Below are 5,569 nucleotides of genomic sequence, written 5' to 3' on the forward strand. Positions count from 1 at the left end.
TTCTCTATAAATTAATTAGATTTCATATAGTTCAAAGAGATATAAATCGATAGCTAGCCAGGGTACAATTCGATTCTCCACATACCAAGAAAGTATTTTTCTCTGCTAACAATTATTTTCTTTTTTCTTTCTTGGTTTTTTTTTTTTAAAAAAAAATCTTAGAATTGGGCATTGACATATTGTATTCCTAGACCAATCGGAGAACTGTTTTTCTAAATTTGTTATCTTCTTGAATATATTGTATAAGATACATTGACATAAATTAACTTCATAAACATATTGTATAAGATGCATTGAAATGATTTTTTTTTTTTCGTACAAGGTGCTAAGTTGCTACAGAGGTAGAAATTACATGCATAAATCACCTAACAATTAAAGAATATGACTGAGATGCCTTGGTCATAAATACACTTTGTTAAAGATGTCTAGTGCCACGAAGAAGGCGTCTAAAATGATTTTTAGTTTTTGTTCATTTTTATTATATCCATGGTTTCTTTTGAGAAGCAATTGCTCTTCAAAGGAACTTGTTCCAATGAATAAGAAATAATATGTTTGGTACATTATTTATTCCAATTATTTCCGTGATGTTGATTGCAAATACTACATTTTTTGAACGAATGATGCACCCAAGATTCTTTCCCAGTAATGAGTTTGTCTTGCTAGTATTTTTCTGGTCTAGCACCATGCTTGCGCATTATGTTTTCTTGTATTCTCACTTGAATTAGGCTCTTCTCAGATTTTTCAAACATTAGTTGCTCTTTCTAGGCTATTTTTTGCATCTTTTCCTCATTGAGATAGATAAGTCTATGACCATTTAAATAGTCAGCATACCTCAGTACCCGAGGGCCTTTTCCCGTTGCTCTTCCCTCTCTTTGGGAGCTTCATGCTTCACTTTTCTTCCTGTCTATAGATTTTTTCTGTTTCCAACTATGGTAGGGCATGGTTTTTGTTTTCCTTACTTCTCAGGTTCATATGGAAAGCCTAAGATCTCTAGGTTGTCCATGAGAATAGGTTGATTGATTGTCTTATTTCAGGTTTGTCTTTATATATATAGACATATACAAAACTGATGATGTATATAAAATTATACGAAGTAGAACACATATATACATAAATAGAATAACTGGTTCCCAGTGCATTTTATTCTTGTGCCCCAAGAAAAAAATTGCTTTGAAAATTGGTTGTGATGTATTGGCTTCAAGATACATTCACTCGAGCCAAAAAATGGGTTCAAGAATTGCATAGACAATGTGAGGTCATCAAAACTGGTCTCAACATTTCTGTAATAATTCACTCTTGACATTAAAATCATTTTGGTTGGGTTTTTGTGCTCCTCTCAAACAAGCATGTAGTTCACTATGACTAGTTCTCAGAGAGATTCAGATTGAGGAACAACTTAAATAACCCCAGTGGAGAAGTAAATAGAATCAGATGTTAAATACTAAGTAACCATGCCAAAAAGTTTAATATATAAATTGGACTAATAGCTTTGTAATGTCATATTGTACATGACATTACCATTTACATGTTAACTAGTTGCAAGATAAATTTGTAACTTCATTTCTAAATGTATATATGATAGTTGATGTTATTCAATGCATAAAGTCATGTATGCAGTATATTCGTAAGTGATAATTGAACATCACTTATTAAATACCAATGCTTGTTATTGTTATGTTATGAGAAATAATGCATCTTTGATGTAGGTACATCGTACTAGGCCTGTATGTGGTTTTTCCTTTCAAGACCACCCACTTGGCTAGCTACCATCAAACGACGTCGCTACCGCCTGCTTGCTAACAATTATTTTCTTTTTTCTTTTTCTTTTTTGTTTAAAAAAAATCCTAGAATTGGGCATGTTTATTTATTGGAAAAAGCTACTTTGCCCACCAATTGTTATCACTCTACTTCACTGCTTGGAGAATTTTTTTTTTTTTTACTTAATGATTAAGGAAATGATTTTAAGTGTATTGATGTATTTTTTTTATTTTTTAAAAATATTTAAATATATTAAAAAAATGTGAATAAAAAAATAAAAAAAAAATTGCAAAAGCAACTATCGATCAAGTAGAGCGGGCTACTCTAGGTGACAGAGTAGCCCGACTCTTATTTATTTTTATTTTTATGATGTAAGGTCATCCATTTTTCACATGTTTATCTATTTAATATCAAAGTTATCTACTTGATTATTAGTGGAAGTTGGAACTCACAACATACATAAAAACTCATTATTATTTAAATTTTTCTAGAATTAGTGTGATGGGGGAAGAGGAAGATGGAATGGCACCCATGCCTTCGACTTGGTCTTCACAGTCATTAATGACGCCTCAAAATGCATTTGGAGATGAGAACGATTACCATGTGAGTAGGCCGGTTGATGTCTCTTATTTTTTAAAAAAGTTTGTTTGACGTGCTCATTAATCTAAATAATTGCATAATTGCAGCATAATTTTGATGTAAATATTCCCTACCCTCCGCCGCCGAGTAATCCGGAGGACTTTAGGCAAAAAATTTTTGAATTTCCAGAATTTGAAGAAAATGTTGGAAGTACATTTTCTGATGCTGCTAATAGTATTAAACTTTTTTTTTTGCTTTCACTTTAATGATGTTAATATTGAATTGATTCTAATCCATCCCTATGTTTCCATGTTTATAAATGTTAATCAACATAGATGAAAATTTAGATGGTACCACTATTGTCCCGGATGATGAGGTATGGGTTGAAGCACCAAGATTCGGTATGAAATTCAAGAGTGAGAATGAACTTACGGCCTACTATAAGCAATATGCCAAACAAGAGGGATTTGGTGTAAGGACATATACTCTTTTGGGTAGTGAGGATACTTGAGAAGTGTTGAGAATGTTTATGAATAGTAGTGAAAAAGTAATGAAAAAGTAAAAATAGAATATTGAATAGTAGTAAAAAGTAGGTGAAAAGTAATGAATAGTATAAAAAATAGATGAAAAATAATAATAGAGTAAAGAATAGTAGTGATAGTGTTTGAGAGAAGTTGAGATACTATTGGTTGTGCTCGCAGAAAATACCAACCTAAGAACATTAATATTCGAAGCCACGTGTAACAATTAAAACGGATTGTAAAGCGAAGGTAAATGCAACGTTGTACATGAATGACAAATAGGTTATCACCACTGTTGATAATGCGCACAACCACATTGCTGTTAGCCCCAAGAAGACAAGACTCTTGTGATCTCACAAGTGTCTAGATGAGTACAGTCAAAAGATCCTCGACCTCAATGATAGAGCCAGTATTCAAATGAACTTGTTGGAACATTATATTCATTTTTAAAGAGATCAGGGGCAGTATTGGTAAGAATCACTTTCTGGGCTTTGCAGGGTTGCTGCTTACTTGGACCACTACTTAATTGAACCACTACTTATTTTGGGCTCTTTAATCTTATTAAAAAAAAAATTGTGTTTCTCACATGCTCAAGAAACACATGGACATTTAGGTGTCGTTTGGATTCGAAGATGAGTTGAGATGAGTTGAGATGAATTGTGAATAGTAGTGAGATTTGTGAGTTAAAGTTGATGAATAGTAATAAATAGTAGTGAGATGAATTGAGATGAATTGAGATGAGTTGAGATGGGTTGCAAATACAAATCGGGCCTAATCTTCTCATGTGAGATGTAATTATGCTACAGGTTGTGGATGTGGGCAGCTCACAACTAGTCATGACTTAGTAGAACAGACACATAAGTAGATCCACTTTAAAATTTTATTCTTTATGTTTTTTTTCCTGTAACTAGTAATGATTTGTTTGATAGTATACTAAATTCTCACCATATTTATCAATAGCATCTTACCAATTTGAACATACTAATAGCTAGGATGGATGATTTCTTTCGTTGCATTCTAAATCAATTTTATAGTTATGCAAGTGGTACCTGCATTTCATTGGGTATGCATACTGCTTCAAACCATTTAGTTGTGCATTTCTCCATGTGCTTTAGGCAATTTCAAGTTCGAGGGAAGTTGTATGAGCTACTTGTTAATTGTATTCCTCTAGAGATCATCCTGAAGGTAAAGACTCTTTTCATGTTGTTATTGTAATTTTTAGGTTTTCTATTTGAATTGAACCCTTATTACTTATTTTTTGATAACTCAGAGGCTGCTCTATGAATTGTTGAAGAAATTGGATGTGGAACTAAAACATGAGGTTTGTCATTGGGCTACATGGGTTCTGCAAGCAATATTTATAGAGGAGTTTTGCTGTATATTATTATTACAATGTATATCAGACTGTGTTATTAAAGTATTAGTACAATGTATATTACATTAAAGTGTATATTTCTGGTGACATATTATTTATGAAAAGTTTATAGAACAGAATTTTAAATAGTGTTGCCAAAGAAATACAAGGATAATAGAAGTTGGAGAAAGATTATGGAACCAATGTGATGTTGTGATGTTAATAAGCATTGAGCTATTTCTAGTGATTGAATTGTTGATCTCTCAAATGGAATATAAAAGTTTTTGTGCCTGTTGTTGCTTCTAAACCCAACTCTTTTGGTTCTCTCTACTTTGGCTCATTTGCACAATCATAGAAAAAAAAAAAACAATCCATTTAGACTTTAATAAAACTATAACATTCAAATATATATAGAATAGGCTACTCAAAAAACAAAGAAACATATAATAGGCACAAACTGTTTTTTGGTAGCCAGATTAATCTATAAAAAAACTATTTACATACTTGGTTTTCACTAAACCATGTGCACAAGTTGTTTCCATTCAAAAAGAAAGTAATCCAAATAATGTGCTTTTTACATGGAATTTATCCGAACCAAGTAAAGCATACTACAAAGATAACAACCCAATAAAAACGCAATAACTTTCACTTTTCCTTTTTAAAATTCTTCGCTATCTCTATAAATTTATCTTCCTTTTGAAGAACGTCATACTCGCGCTGTAATACATCATCCCACGTCTTCCAACCCATATTCTCCTCTAGCAACTAAAGTATATCCTACAAAGAATTCACACCTCGTATCTCCCTGCACACAGTACGAACTCTAAATTAACATAATAAAGTATACCCCATAATAAAGAAATCGAATTGCAAATATAACCAAATATAAAGCTGCTTTAACGTATTATACTTTAGGCAGGTAAAGAATCTCCTTCTAGGGCTTTTCTTAGTGTAAGACGTCTTTAGTAGTGTTTTCAAACCACACTAACACGTTGGTGATTCCATCAGAAAATTATTAACTAAAGATGATGATTGGGATGATGTCATGCGTGATTCTAAAAAACCGCAAACAAGTTCAAACAAGAGTCTGTCTGATTTATATAATGACTATTTTTTATATAATTTTTTAACCTGTCATTTAATGGTGGTTGAATGATCTAAAGATGACACGAGAATGAGAATCATATAATATCTTATGGAAGATCAAAGGAAATAAATAGATAGAGATTTGTGTGGTTTAACATTAGAACCTGTGTCAACAAGCCGTTAGAGAGGACAAGACAGAGATTGAATACAGGGTGAAATCCTTAGACTCGTTTCAATGGATTTTCCTCCAAATAAACATCTTCTATATTCT

The 5,569-nt window shown here is 32.1% G+C and overlaps 1 long non-coding RNA gene across 2 annotated transcripts; it reads left to right on the forward strand.

Moving 5' to 3' along the window:
- The first annotated feature begins 581 nt into the window (after positions 1-581).
- Positions 582-4,400, forward strand: LOC121254060. Of its 2 annotated transcripts, none has more exons than XR_005938563.1 (4): positions 582-1,250; positions 2,250-2,361; positions 3,974-4,043; positions 4,131-4,400. It is a non-coding gene; the product is annotated as an uncharacterized LOC121254060 (long non-coding RNA). The 2 variants fall into 2 exon arrangements; XR_005938564.1 differs by having other exon boundaries at positions 582-1,034.
- The last annotated feature ends 1,169 nt before the right edge of the window (positions 4,401-5,569 follow it).

The sequence above is a fragment of the Juglans microcarpa x Juglans regia genome, chromosome 3D, assembly GCF_004785595.1.
Source record: "Juglans microcarpa x Juglans regia isolate MS1-56 chromosome 3D, Jm3101_v1.0, whole genome shotgun sequence".
Classification (NCBI taxonomy): domain Eukaryota; kingdom Viridiplantae; phylum Streptophyta; class Magnoliopsida; order Fagales; family Juglandaceae; genus Juglans; species Juglans microcarpa x Juglans regia.